Source organism: Phocoena sinus, chromosome 21 (assembly GCF_008692025.1).
Source record: "Phocoena sinus isolate mPhoSin1 chromosome 21, mPhoSin1.pri, whole genome shotgun sequence".
NCBI classification, from domain to species: Eukaryota; Metazoa; Chordata; class Mammalia; order Artiodactyla; family Phocoenidae; genus Phocoena; species Phocoena sinus.
Window position 1 is genome coordinate 9,692,195 of NC_045783.1, and position 15,416 is coordinate 9,707,610.

The 15,416-nt window shown below is 42.4% G+C and overlaps 1 protein-coding gene across 1 annotated transcript in view; it reads left to right on the top strand.

The window, feature by feature from the left end:
* Positions 1-15,416, top strand: part of CSMD1 (CUB and Sushi multiple domains 1) — a 1,813,702-nt gene that overhangs the window by 1,662,424 nt on the left and 135,862 nt on the right. The window lies entirely within an intron of this gene.

Sequence of the window (15,416 nt, forward strand, 5' to 3'; positions counted from 1 at the left end):
GTGTCTTTCATTCTGTCTCACCTCGATCCCCCTTCATCTCAGCCAAGGGTATCACTTCCTCCTGGAAAGGCTCACACACACAGAGAACAGCGGAAGGGAGTCAGCTTCCCCCAGGCCAGCACGGAGGTCTGCCTGCAACCCTGCTCGTCCTCCTTTTGGAGACAAGAGAATGCTCCCCCTGCTTCCAGGCAACCCCTCCCGGGTTCTAGGCTCTAGAATGTTTCTTTCTGCTCTGTCAGGGCCGGCAAGACAGGAACCGTCCTCCCTTTATTGCATTTGCAGCTGCTACTTCTCTACCAGATCTTTCTCATTCGTGTTTCAAATATACTCAAATTCCTCTGTCCCTCACACACACCCCTGTTTATATTTAATTTTAATGACCTGCATCTTCCTTCAGCTCCCACTTTGTAAGAAACCTCTGGGAGGAAGGGTCTACCCCAGCTCTCCCAGCGTCTCCCCCTCTTCCTCGCTTCTCCTGCCCACCCACAGGCATCTGCCTTTAACACCCTCCTAGTGACACAATCGGCCGAGTCGGCAGTTCTTTGTGTCGTCTGAGATTCTCCAGTGGGGGTGATGGGACCAGCCAGAGACAGACTAGCGAGAGGAGAACAAGCGCAAGTTCATTAACATGCCCGTCACTCGGACACACAGACACCTGGGAGAACCCAGACGTGCGTCACTCGAAGGAGTGGTTAGGACTCGGGTTTAGGTACCATCTGAGGCTAAAACAAAGGAGAAGCATTTGGGGCTTCTAGGAAGGGGAGGTGGCAATGGGGAGAAAAGCAGGAAATGTGTGGTTCACAAGGGTTGCTGAGTCAGGCTTGTTGTGCTGATTTAAAGAGGAGAGAAAGCCCTGCAAATGTACATTTTCTTCGTAAATGTAAATTTCCTCTACAAAAGGGGACCCTGTGCCCTGTTTTTAGAGTTTTCCCCTGCATCTGCTTGTTCTCAAAATACCTCAAGGTTTATTGAGCAAACACGGATGTAGCTCTTTCCAGTACCTACACAAGGAATCAGCAGGCCTGATGGAGTCAACAGCCGTCTCGTCTCCCGCACAAGTGAGGGACCACGGGTCCATCCATCGGTCTCTGTCTCAGCATCTGGGCACTGAGCCTGTGGCAGCTGCCGTTGCCTCTCATTCTGCAGACCCTAACGGACCCTTCCTTCTGCCTGTGCTCCCACTGCATCCCTCCTCCAGCCTCCAGCCCCACCCCATTTCAGCCAGAAAGCCCCGCCGGTGGGTGCATTCTCCTCTGAGATCCGGTCCTTCCTGGTACCTCTGTGTGTGAACTGCCCCCTCCCTGTCCCAACTTAAAACGACTGATTCTCCACTGCTGCTCAGAGAGGCTTCTCTCCCACCTGAGGCTGAAGCACCAAAGGCTCCTATAACTGGTGTCAAATGCAAAACAAATTCAGATTTAGTAAGAAGAGACTTTTATTGGGAAAGATTATTTATTGCAAGAGGGGAAGAGGTCTATTGCCACAGAGAGAACAAGGCTACAGCCATAAGATCAGCAAGCATCTCGAGGGTTAGGAAAAGTCTTTTCCTTCATGGAGAGCAGTAAACAAAGCTAGAAGAAGCTGGGGGTAGGGGCTGCGGTGACCAGGAGGGCCATGAGGGGATGTGGGTGAAAGCAGGTCTTTCCCTGAGGCCAACCTGTCTGTGGCCCAGCCTGAGGGTGGGCCAACGTTTAGGGGGAAGAAAAGCATTACTGAAGTTTGGTTTATAAGAGTTTTGTTCCAGTTGACTGCTGAGGACCAAACAGTTCAGCTAACCTTTGAAAGGGAAAGCATGGGAATTTGGAGGATTTTGTCAGGTCCGGTCACAGGTAACCAAAGGGCACCTTGACTCTTGTCTCAGTCCGGGGGGAGGTGGTCCTTTGCACTAAGTCATTTCCTGAAACACAGAGGACTTAGGGAAGGGGGTGGGTTTCCTCACCTCAACTTTTCTCTAGGATTCCTGAGCTCAGGTGAACTTTCACATTGCCATTGGGAAGAGAACCGAGCAGGGTCTGAGGGCTCGGATTCTGAAGCCTTACTAGTTAAAGGAATCCCATCCATGAGCTCCGACCCGGGCCTTGACGCTAACACAGGTTTACTGATGACTAAACTGTCCCTGTGCACGTGACTCCACTTGACTTTCTATCCAGAGTCAAGAAGGAACATATGAAATCTGTGAAAGAACCCAGAGAACACGGAGAGCCCAGAGCGAAAAGTGCACTCTGACTCGTGGTGGCAGAGAAGATGCGAAGCCACGCATTCTTAAGGACTGGGGAAAATTCATATGCGAAAGAACCCAGAGAGAACACTGAGAGCCCAGAATGAAAAGTGAACTCTGACTGGTGGTGGCAGAGAAGATGCAAAGTCATGCATTCTTAAGGACTGGGGAAAATTCATATGCGAAAGAACCCAGAGAGAACACGGAGAGCCCAGAGCGAAAAGTGCACTCTGACTCGTGGCGGCAGAGAAGATGCAAAGCCATGCATTCTTAAGGACTGGGGAAAATTCATATGCGAAAGAACCCAGAGAGAACACGGAGAGCCCAGAGCGAAAAGTGCACTCTGACTCGTGGCGGCAGAGAAGATGCGAAGCCATGCATTCTTAAGGACTGGGGAAAATTCATATGCGAAAGAACCCAGAGAGAACACTGAGAGCCCAGAATGAAAAGTGAACTCTGACTGGTGGTGGCAGAGAAGATGCAAAGTCATGCATTCTTAAGGACTGGGGAAAATTCATATGCTGAACTGAGATTTTCACCTTTCCTACAAATGTTTGTGTAGGGGATCCTGCTTTTCTAGGTTCTTGGTTGAGACCCCCTGTAAAAAAAGGCAGATTAACAGTGGAAAATCAGAAGTTAATGACATGTATGCCTGGTGCATACAGGGGAGATTCCCAGGGAAGCTGATTAACTCCCCAGCATGGCCCAAGGCACCAACTTAAACACCACCCCAGCTGAAGAGCCAGAAGCTGGGGGGAGTCAGGGGAGGTGAGCAGCAAAGCAGAGGAGACAGGCTTACAGTTGCTGTGCAGACTGAGGCCTTTTTTCTTCTCTATTGATAAGTTGCTAGAGGTTTAGCCATCTTTCTCTTCCTGGAACAGAGAAAGGACACCCTTACAAAGGGAGTGTTCCCTCATAAATGTATTCATAAATGTCTCTTATAAATAGGTTACCTCTACTCTGTTTTCAGAGATTCCCCCATTTCTGCAGTTTCTTAAAAATAACCAGAGACTTCCCTGGTGGCACAGTGGTTAAGAATCTGCCTGCCAATGCAGGGACACGGGTTCCATCCCTGGTTCGGGAAGATCCCACATGCCGCGGAGCAACTAAGCCCGTGTGCCACAACTACTGACTCTGTACTCTAGAGCCTGCGAGCCACAACTACTGAGCCCGCATGCCACAACTACTGAAGCCCGTGCGCCTAGAGCCCGTGCCCCGCAACAAGAGAAGCCACCGCAATGAGAAGCACGTGCACCGCAACGAAGAGTAGCCTCTGCTCAATGCAGCTAGAGAAGGCCTGTGCAGCAACCAAGACCCAACGCAGCCAAAAAATAACTTTAAAAAAATAATAACTTAAAAAAAAAATAATAAGCAGCTCGAGATAATCCTCTTGCCAAAGACATATTTTGGGGTGGCAAATTCTGCTCCCCTTCATCTGTCTAGATATAGATTCATCTCTCTTAAAATTAAAAAAGAAGCTTTTGTGAGGATCATAGCAGTGTTCTTCTCTGGGCTTCTCCCTCTTGGTTTCCATCCATCAGAGTTGCCAGTGGTGATTTAAAATCCAATTTGTAAGTTTACAGATTCACCTGTCACATGATTAGGTGACCATCAAAAGAAATAAAATAAGAAACAACACTCAAATCTCAAATTATTCTACTGTCCCTGTCATATGTCTGAAATCACAAATATCACCAATTTGTAGTGCCTGTCTCTTGACCACTCAGGCCTGGCCAGAGTAGATCCTGGCACACGGCTGCACCATCAGAACCTTAAGGGGAAAAGGTGGTTTGGGCCTGAATTCCTGAGAAGAGGCAGAAGGAGTTTGCAGAGATGGTGAGATTGAAGACTGGATTTCTTTGCACCTGAGTCTGACTTTATGCAGGATTACAGTCTGTCCTTCCGAAGGGTGTTGTTTATATATATAAATGTTCCTTAAGGTGTTTATTCCAAATGTAGGTTTTAAAATGAATACAGGCTAAGGGCTGGAGACTTTTTAAGAGCTGGGCTGTGGGGCCTTGGCCCTCTTGGTTTGCCTGAATCCCATAACCCTTCAGTCAGCTCCCAGGCAAGATGTAGTTACAGGGCTTGGAGCCACTGAAGCTCAGCTTCTGTCCTCCAGGGCAACTGCAGAGTGGGGGCACTTATCACCCCTGATGTCACATTTCACAGGGACGGTCCCCAGGTCCTTGAGAAAAACACACCTGGGCTGTAAAACTGACAAGAGGCTTTTACGAAGATTTACATACATCTCCAAGGGACAGAGGGAAAATATGCAGTGACAAGTTTTCTAAAATAAACACTCTAAGAAAAGGGAGATCAGCAGCAGAATCTGGATGAAGCCTGGCCAGGTCAGAGGCGAAGGACGTGTTTGTAAATGAGCCCATGTGATGAGGACATTCAATTGTGAAATAATTTGCATCCCACGTTGAGAAGTTGAATTTTATTCTCTAAGCCCATGGTTCTAGAATTCAAGGGATCCATGACTTGAATGGTAAATATCTACCCCATGAGATATAGATATTATAATTTATATATAATATTAATATACATAATATCTCTATATAAATGTAAAAATACAATTTTAATATTCTCCTCTTAACCTCTAATGATGTGAATGTAGTGTTAGCGTAACCTGTGCTTTGTCACCAAATCACAGATAATTCCATGTTTTATTACAATCAGTGCAGATATCTCAAAATATTACTATACAATATTGTGAAGTGACATTAGTTATTAGACTTGCCACCTGCCATTTAGTGAAATAACAGCACATCTAGTTATACCACAAGTCTGGCTTTCATCACACTTTCATAAGTAAATTTTTCCTTTGTAATCTTATGTATTTGTTCATGCATTTAAAATATTAGTTTGAGGTTAGTGGACTTCACCAGAATGCTAAAGGAGTTCATATTAAAACTCTCAGGAAAGCTGGTGGGTAATAAACTGTTGAAGGTTTAAAAATGGCTGTCTTAGTCCATTCAGGCTGCTTTAACAGAATACCATAGCCTGAGTGGCTTTTAAACAGCAGATATGTGTTGCTCACAGTTCTGGAGGCTGTGAATCCAAGATCAAGATGCTGGCAAAGACACACTTCCTGGTTCCTAGACAGCATCTTCTCACTCTGTCATCACTTGGCAGAAAGGGTGAGGGAGCTCTGTGGGGCCTGCGTTATAAGGGCACTAACCCCATTTATGGGGCTCCACCCTCATGACCTATCACCTCCCAAAGGAGCCACTTCCAAAACCATCACATTGGGAGCTAGGATTCAACATACAAATCTGGGGACACAAACACTCAGTATATTGCAGTGAAAATTGCATTAGTCATATGTTCATTTTTTAAAAGTTTAGTCTCCACATACATTGTGGACTATTAAGCAGGCAAGAAATGGGTTTGGCAAAAAGAGGGAGACTGGAGGTAAAAAAACATGTTTAAGAGACAATTTAAAGTTTCAGGCATGGATGGGGACCACGTGCCCAGGCTGAGGCAGTGTGCTTGGTACCTACTGCAGAGGAAATAATGAGGGTGATGTGGTGGGTGGCGGAGCCTCTCCCTGAGGCTGAGACTTGAAGAACAAGAACGGGAAGGAGCCGGGGGCTGTGAAGAGCAGGGACGTGTGTCCTGGTGGAGAGAGGAGCTCCCATGTTCAAAGAACAGAGAGGACAGAGCTGGAGTGCTGAGAGGAACAGGGTCTGAGAGGTTTGCAGGATGGAGACTGTTTGGGAGTTGGGTGGTAACACATTCAGAGTTGTTTCCAGGTGCAGCGTAAAGTCATTGAAGTACGTTAGCAAAAGATAAGTCCCTGCAATGCAGAGAATGGATTGTTGGAGGGGGAGGGAGGAGAGGAGAGAAAGCAGCAAACCCAACGAGAAGGGTCCAGGAGAGATGCAGGTCTCAGCTTCAACACAGCTTTCTTTCATTGTGTCACCTTCATCTGGCTCTTAGATCAACTTAGAATTTGAATGGTATTATTGTGAACTCCATGCTGCTCTTTCATATTTCTGTACATCTGGTCTCTCCCCCTTCCCTATTCCTATTGAAGTGTCTGTTAAATTATGAGCATTTCATTCGTGATCATTTTAAACTTGATTATTACATGGTAGTCTTCACTGTTTGACACGACCTTAGTATTTGAGTCAATAAGAAAAGTATAGCATAATTATTTCTCCTACATGTAAGCTGCCAATTAAGTGGTATATCTCAGTTGACCCCAAGAACTTTTGAGAAGTCTCCCCCAATTTGAATATTCTTAATAATATATTGAAAAATTTAACTTTTCTTTCTTTATTGACATTGCAAAAGTCAAATACAGATTCCCATGCTAGTACTGTTTGCCATGTAGTTTTGAAACTAGATTTTATCTCATGTAGCTTTAAACTGCCACAGTTCAAAAAAGTGTTTTTTGTTTTCTTTCTCGATATTTTCCAGGTAGGGTTACTAAGGCCCTGTCTACATAGCTCCAAAAGCTACCAATTAGTTCACTCCAAAAAGAATGTTAAAAAAAAAAAAAGGAAGGAAGGAAGGGCACAGCAATACCACAGAAAGTCTGTGTAGGAATCATTTAGACTAGAGATCATAAAGCTGCTGCAATTGGTTAGCAAAATATTAATATTTTTTAAATTGTCAATATTTAGAATTAGATTTCACATAATTGGTGAAAGACCCATAGATCCACTTTCCCTTTTCCTGTTGCAATGTCAGGGATGACTTTTGGCCACATTGACAGGTGGGAGCCGTCCCCTGAAATGTCAGAGTGATGGCCCTTCCAGGGTGTAGAGGCATTGACTTCAGAAATCTCCTGTAGTTGCCTGCAAGCTGTGATCCCACACTGTCTGCCTGGCCTGTAGGCATTCAAGTTTGTTGAGTCCGCATCTAGGCCAGACATCTGGTTGGTTGAGCAAATGTTTTATTTACTTGACACCTGACTCTACATTTAAGTATCCACATTTTTAAAAGAAAAATCCTTAAGTAATATATTTTTATGTAGGCAGTTAATTTGCTATAGTTGAGAGATATAAAAATAAATTAAGTAAAAAAGAAGGAGAACACGAATATGAGGCATTCTGATTTCTTGCAGAGTATCTTACCTGACAGAGATGAAACTTAATTAGATAGTTTGTCATTTTATAAAATTTATAAGTTGGCAGAGTGACACAACTCTGATGTGTGTGTGTCACATCAAAATTCCTAGGTTCCACCTGAGATTTATAAGTTAAGTTTATGATTAATAACACATAAGACGATGCATAAATCATGCAGATAATTCTTGTCATTCTCAATGATGTCTGTGTTGTACCCCTTATTCCTAAGCCTTCTCGTTTATTTATGACCATATAAAGGTCAAAAATGCTACGAGTAGCTATAGCTGTCTTGAAGTTAAATGACTTACACAGAACTTGAGAAATGAAAGGTGAACTGTGTGAAATAAAATTGAGTTCATGTACCCTAATTCTAAGTCAAAAACTGGAAGATGGGAGATAGGACGAAGATATTTATCAACTAATTAGATATCAGTCAGAAAATGTAATAGATATCAGAAAGATGACTACGTGATTCCATAGGCTGTCACGTCAAGCACCTATAATTTAAACACTTGATGCAAATATCATTTGAGATTGATATATGTGAATAATCATTATTTTCCCAGATCCAAACAAAGGATTCTCCTAAGAAAGAGAAAATTCTGTGTGTTATCTTATCTTATTCTTGTAGTATAAGGTATGGGCTTACTGGTACTGAGGTTTTTTTTTCATAATATTTGTGAAATGTTGCCATATTAAGATTTTTAGTGATTTTCTTTTCCTTTTGTTTTTTGTGACTTGACATTTGGCGAAGCTGAATATTTATCTTCCTTCTTTCCCTCTTTCCCTATTTCCTCTCTTCCTTCCCTCCTTCCTTCCTTCCTTCCTTCCTCCTCTCCTCCTCCCTCATCTTTCTTTCTCTCTCTTACTTTATCTTTTTTACACTATAAAGCATAATTGTTGAATGCCAAAAACTTAAAGATAATTTTAAGTGCTTCAACCATAGGTGGTAAAAACATCTTTTTCCTTTTGCTATATGTGCTATGCACCTTAAAAAAAGAAGCCAACATAGTAGGATATGTTAAATCTGCTTATTCATGCATACAATCACAAAACCATTGCATTTTTAGTGAATTGAATCTATGAGAAAATAGGCTATAGTTTTTGGATACCAATTTTTTCCCCTTTAGGAGGAAAAGCAATTAAACTGCCTTTATGTGCAATGAGCAACTGAAGAATTCATTCTAACTGATTGTGTAAGCACACTCACTGTTCCTTACAGATACGACCATAATTTATACATGAAATTGACATGCCTCTAAGACTGTCGCTCTTTTTCCTTCTAACGTGATATTCTGAGTCATTGAGGAATAAAGGCGGGGAGCTTCCTCTGTCCTTTTCCACCATCTGCATGAGTGAATCAGGCTCTCAACATGAGGCTCTTTATAAAGAAGCCTGTTTCACATAAAAATGCTTAAAACAGTGGGTAATACATAGTTGTATCAATTCTCATCCCCTCCAGGGTGTCCTTTTTCAGGATGGAAAAGTGCCTACAATGTGGTTCATGGACTAGACTCTTGGAGACTAGGGTCCAAATCTTAAAAGTTGTCCAATTTCCTCCCTGCAGGTCATGTGGATTTGCTTTTCCTTTTATGGGTTTGCTGAAAGTAAAAGTAACAATCTCAACCACTTTCTGCCTTAAGAGAGCTATTCCTCTGAACCAAAGGCACACCTGGACGGGTATGTCAGTGGTTGTGTCTCCTAGGTGACGGTGCCTTCAGGTGTCCACATCCCAGTTGAGATGTGCCGTGTGCTTCTTCATCAGTCCTGCCCAAGCTCCTGATGCAGTGAAGGGATTCTGAGTCTGATGTGTGAGTCTGTAGTCTTAGTGAGTCCAACAATTCCTTTGCGTCAAAATAAAAGTTTCTCCACCAGGTAAAGGCTATTGTGTTAAAGGATTCGTGGGCACTTAATCCTTGGTTGGTCAAAGCACAAGACCCAGTTGTAGTTGCAACTGTGAACAAGCAGTTTGGTGAACCGTCCTGCAGGGGAGCCTTCGGGCAGTGGGAAAGGCATGGGATTGGCTGCAGCCTTAATGTAGGTGGATGTCATCAGTAGGTTCTGGGATCAAGGTGTTCACATAAGGAACACAGAACATTTAGGTGGACAATCGTTACAAAGGGAGGTGATGTGTTATCCTAGCCATGATAACAGCCACTTTGGGAAACTGGTGAGCTTGTGTATGTGTGCCTTTGAGAGATTCCGTTGACTACAACACAAGCTGTAGCCACTTCTATGACCAGATTAATCTTTTCATTGAGAGGAAGCCGAGGACTTGAAAAGGGCTTGGAGGTCATATTCAGCGTAGATGTTGATGCAGACTGCAGTCTCTCCTCCCTGTAAGGAGGCTGTTTTCTTAAAGTATTTCACACAATCCCTGTATTAGAAGTTGCTTCTCCCCGCTGGTCTGCCCCCATTTGATAAGTGGCTCAAGAGCTCTGCCTGGAGTGAGGGAATTTCATCATAGAAACCAGACATTTCTTACAGTCAAGACTTAACCTTGCTGAACTGATATATACAAACCATGTTCATTGCGTTTATTATCTCTGTTAATTCTTGTGAATAAGATAGGTATCTTCATTCTCCTTTCATAAATGAAGAAATGAGCCTCTGGAGTGGAAGTGGTTTGGTCAGCATCCCAGATCCATTAGATGAGAGACCCAGGTCCAGCTCAAGTCCCTGGGCTCCCTTCCAGCACATCCCAGGGCCTCTACTATTTTACAAAACGACCTCCAGGCTCTTGTACATGCTTCAAAACCTATTTCTCTGTTGGTTGATGATTCTCTTTCTAATTCAACTTTTCAGTGATAGATCTGACAACAGATCTTGTAGAACAACTGGATAACACCTCAGAAAGTCTTTAGGAGTTGTCAAACATGGAAATATATGAAAATATATGAAATATATGAAGGACTCGATGTCCTTCAGTTGAAACAGAATTTGTTTGAAAATGGTGATTTTTACTTCTCTTTATGCTAGAAGTGGCTTCCTTATCAAATTCCAGTGAAGTGGTCTTTTCTTTTTCTCTCTTAGTTGTTGTTTTTTTTTCTCAAATTAAAATGTGTTATATTATTAAAGCGAGTGTATGGGAATTAATGACCATGAGTGATGAGTACAGAACAACAAAACTGTGCTTAGATGAGGGTCTGACACTTGGTTGAGCGATTCTTCACTCTCAAGCCCAGAGGTCACATTAATTAAACTCCCACCTCTGAAACCAGGTATATGGACACATCACAGATATTCAGAGGTACATGGACATCGACAATGCAGGTAATAAAAAATCTACTGCACCTGTGCTAAGCAGCACACAATGGGAATCCTTCCAAAATTCATCTATTTTTTGCATACTAAAGAATTATTTTTATTACTTCTTTTTAGTTACTTTAATTCAGACACCTAATAGTCCTGTAGATCAATGCATGTATTGCTGTGTAAGTGACCATGAGTCAAACTTTGGGAAGACATTTTTTATAAAAAGAGAATGTGACTTATGACTTAGTTGAAAATTTGGGAATATTGATATTGATATTTAAATAGTGAAGGACTCCATTAAATAAGAGATTTAGAACAAAGACCTAAAAATAGTATCACTGATATTTATACTTAGTATATAATTCACAATTGAAAACAAGTTTAATTGGGATTGTAAATGCTTAAGAAAACTCTGAAATGAGCTGTGGGTTTTGTATTATGTCTTGTGCCTGGCAGATATGATTTATGTGATAAAGAATGGGTCCTGGCTTTTAAAAACATGTCGCTGTCCATTTGCAAACATGTCCTAATGCCTCTCCTGTGGCTTGGCACATTTCACTACTAGGTTCTCCCCTTGTAAAAGCTGTAGACCATGAACAGGGGCAGGGGCTCTGGGAGGATGGCCTCTGGAGCTCCTCTCCTGGAGCTCCCCACCTTATCTTAGAGAACTGACTTCCTTCTGTCCTTGGGCCCTTCCTGTTCCCTCTGCTGAAGAGTCTCCCTTTCTTGGGCATTGCCTGACTTGCATCTTCTCCCCACTCAGATCTCAATTTCAGCGTTAATTGTTCAAGGAAGCAGTTTTTGATCACCCTCACTTACTTTCATCCTGGGCTTTTTTCCCCTTTATTTTAGTCCTTGTTTATTTTTTTAATAATAGTTTACACAACTTACAATTGTACAATTGTTTTACATAATTACCAACGTATTGATTTATTTGTGTCTGTTTCCCTAAATAGAATGTAAATTTCATGAGAGCAGGACCCATTTCTGTCTAGTTTCCATTTGTAACTAGTATTTATAACATAGTAGACACTCAATACATGATTTTTATCTTACTCAATAAATGAATAGGTAATAAAAACTATAGTCCTGCCTACCTGGGCTGGCATTCTCTCTCTCTCTTTTACCCTTTAATTCCTATACAGGACAACTGCGTTAGTGCCATTAAAAAAAGAAAGAAAAAACATTTTTTCTTTTAATCAAGGGTAACATAGAGCTGTTGGACTTAGAAAGGCAACCCTGAAATTTCTATCTCAATCCCTTTCACAGAGTTTAGATGACGGGTAGAAATAGGCTGGCTTTATAAATCCCTAAAGAGACCTTGAATGCCGGTCTTAAATTATGCCACAAACCACATAACACACGTAGGGAAATGCATTGTGTGACATATTATTAGTGTGTGTGATGAACGTGTGGAGCATGTGTGTGTGAGTCTGTCCTAAATGCTGTTTCACGTGACTGTTCATCAGGAATCTCTGTTACCGTTACCTCCTTTATAATGTACTGTGATAATTGGTTCTTGTATTGATACCCTAAGGGCACCGCTAGAGCATGAACAGAATCTTTCAGGGAGGGCAGGGTGATGTTGAACATGGTTTAATTTGATTTTCGTCCCATGGAAACGGGCAATCCGTTTTTGATATTTACTTTTTAAGTTTTATCATTAGCACTGTGTTTGATGTATTAGAGGCCTCATTTCTCCAACAGAACTTATTGTATTTCAAGCAAAACAAGAATGAGAACAAGCGGCTGATTTCAGTTGAAAAGAGTATAATAAAGGAGGAAACTGGCTAATAGTTGAAATGCAGCATGGGAGTCTCTGTTCTTTTTCTGAGCACAGGTCTATAAGGTGACTCTAACTCAAACAGCAATATTGCGAGGAGGGAAACCATGCACTGTGGATATTTGCCAGGCCTGGCTTTCAGGAAAAGGCTGCTTCATGGCCTTCCGAGTGGGGTGGTCCTTGGAAGAGGCAGGCAGCCTTGCTGGCCAAGTGGGCCAGGGAGAGAGGCACATTATGGGGAAGGAGGAGAGAGGTGTGTGTGTGTGGGGGGGGTGCATGTGCGTGTGTGCGTGCGTGGGTGTGCATGCGTGTGTGGCTATGGGTTAGTATGGAGGGTCCAGGGCCTCCCTTAGAGAGAGGCTCCCCACTCCCACCCAGAGGGCTCTTCTACCTCCAGGTTCTGCTTGGTTCTGGACCTTGGAGGAGTCAGTGCCAGGAACTATGTCAAGATGCTCCCAGACCTTGGCCACCTCTGCATCTTCTGCTTTCTGCTTTCTTGCTCCCAATCACTCTTCAACTGCTTATCTGACTCTTGTCCGGAGACGTATACAATTGCAAATATAAGATACTGAAATTAAGGATTTTTTAACCTGCTAACTATAGTCAGGGTTTAACGGTAGTATCTTGCTGTGAGCTGTGCAGTATCTTTATTGAAATATAAATGAATAAATATATATATACATATACGACTGCATATATCTATATGTATGTATGTGTATTTCTGTGGCTATTGGAAGATATGACATTATAGCATCTTACCTCTTCAGTATTTGTGAGTCAAAATATCATAATTTATTTGTTTAGACATTTAGATTACTATAGTATAAGCAATGATGCGATGAACATATTTAAAGATTTGGCTTTTTCTTTGAAATTATTTTCATAGTAGAGATTTCTGTAAATGGTATTACTAGGTTAAATGTTTAAAAAACTGATTCTTTATGGCTCTGTTCAAATTGCTTTCCCAAAATTTTATGGCAAATCATACTGCCATAAATGATTTACCCAGTTGACTCACTGGCATTGCATATTGTTATTTTAAAGAGGAAAATACCATTTCTGTAGTTTATTCATTAAGGAAAAGCTATTAATAGTAATCCTCTATGGGAAATGTTAATTAAGAGAAACCCCAAACGCCAAACAGCAACTACGCTCATCTCTCACATTGCAAGTGCGCTTGTAATACGACCTGGTTGGTATCTTTCCATGTGGCCCCCGGAGTATCTTTATGGAACTATGCAATCCTTGTACCATGAAAAGAGGCCAGCTCATAGTCTAACCCTTACCTGCCCGTGAAGTCTAACCTGAGAGTTTCCAAGCCACGTACTCCGTGTGTTCCAGTCTTAACAATCTGCTTAAATAGTGCTCCATTGCATACACGTTCACATGTCCATCAGCTATCACACAGGCTGATGTTGTCCCTTTCATCTTATTACCAGCATCCTCTTTCACCCCCTCTTTATTCCAGGTTCTAAGTACAGAAACATTAAGTCTAAAACTCTGGGAAATGCCTGGCACAAATCAAAGACCATATAATTTTTCAGGATTTATTTAAAATCACCAACGGTGATCACCTGGTTAAACTAATTATACATACAATGAAAATGTTTATTTTACTTTATCCGCCACATGAAGGACCTCCACGGCAGTCACTTGCATCCTTTACATTATTATTCCGTTTTCAGTTGACTGTGAGAACAGCGGTGCTGGGATCGTGCACGGGTCTGTTGCAGCAGGAATGCATCGCAGGGAGAAGCTGACCTGCAGTTCCTCCTGTGTTGGTTCTTCATAGAGTGGCTTTATTACTGTGTCAGTAGTGAGCTCCCAGCCCCTTTATGTATAAGAGCAGAGTCTAAACACTAGATGATCCTTAAAAAACTAAAAATAGAATTACCATATGATCCAGCAATCCCACTACTGGGCATATACCCAGAGAAAACCGTAATTCAAAAAGACACATGTACCCCAATGTTCATTGCAGCACTCTTTACAATAGCCAGGTCATGGAAGCCACCTAAATGCCCGTCGACAGACGAATGGATAAAGAAGATGTGGTATGTATATACAATGGAATATTACGCAGCCATAAAAAGGAATGAAATTGGGTCATTTGTTGAGACGTGGATGGATCTAGAGACTGTCATACAGAGTGAAGTAAGTCAGAAAGAGAAAAACAGATACCACATATTAACGCGTATATACGGAACCTAGAAAAATGGTACAGATGAACTGGTTTGCAGGGCAGAAATTGAAACACAGATGTAGAGAACAAACGTGTGGACACCAAGGGGGGAAAGCGGGGGTGGTGGGGGTGGTGTGATGAATTGGGCGATTGGGATTGACATGTACACACTGATGTGTATGAGATTGATGCCTAATGAGCACCGGCTGTATAAAAAAAAAAATTAAATTAAAAATAAATAAATAAACACTAGATGATGATCTGGTGAGATTGCACTTCTCTGAAGTATGCATGACCCTCCTACCAGAGCAGGTAAGAAGGTGTTGACAAGGCGGCTGATTTAGCTTTAAGATTCGATATTGTTACCAAACTCAGGTTTGGCTGCTCGCCACTCAAAGGCCAATAATCAAGAGGCAAGTGTCAGTAGAAAGGAAAGGTGCTTTAATCAGAGAAGCCGGCAATCTGGGGAGAAGGTGGACTCATGTCCCAAGACCAGCTCCCAAGATTCTGCTCCGTCATAACAGTTTTTAAAGGGAAAAGGGCGGGGGGAGAATCTCAGTGAGTCATCAGGCAGGAGGTTGGGTTCTGCATCACTGTCCATTACGTGCAGACCGGCTGACTCTCTCTTCAGATGTTTTCTCGTCTGCATGACCTGCCTGCAGGATTGCTAAGGGGGCTCTTGGAGGGTGGAGAGTTAGTCATTCTTTAACTGCTTAATTCCTCATTCCTACCTGTTTTAATCTAGGAAAAGAATCAACAGGTTAGGCAAGGCATGGTGTGCATGCATGAGAGCGTAAGTCAGGAGTTATGTTCAGTTGCCTAGTGATCTCATTCCTATAATCAGGTTAGAGGGGAACAGAAATGAGCAAACAGGAAAGGGGCAGAAGAGCTGCT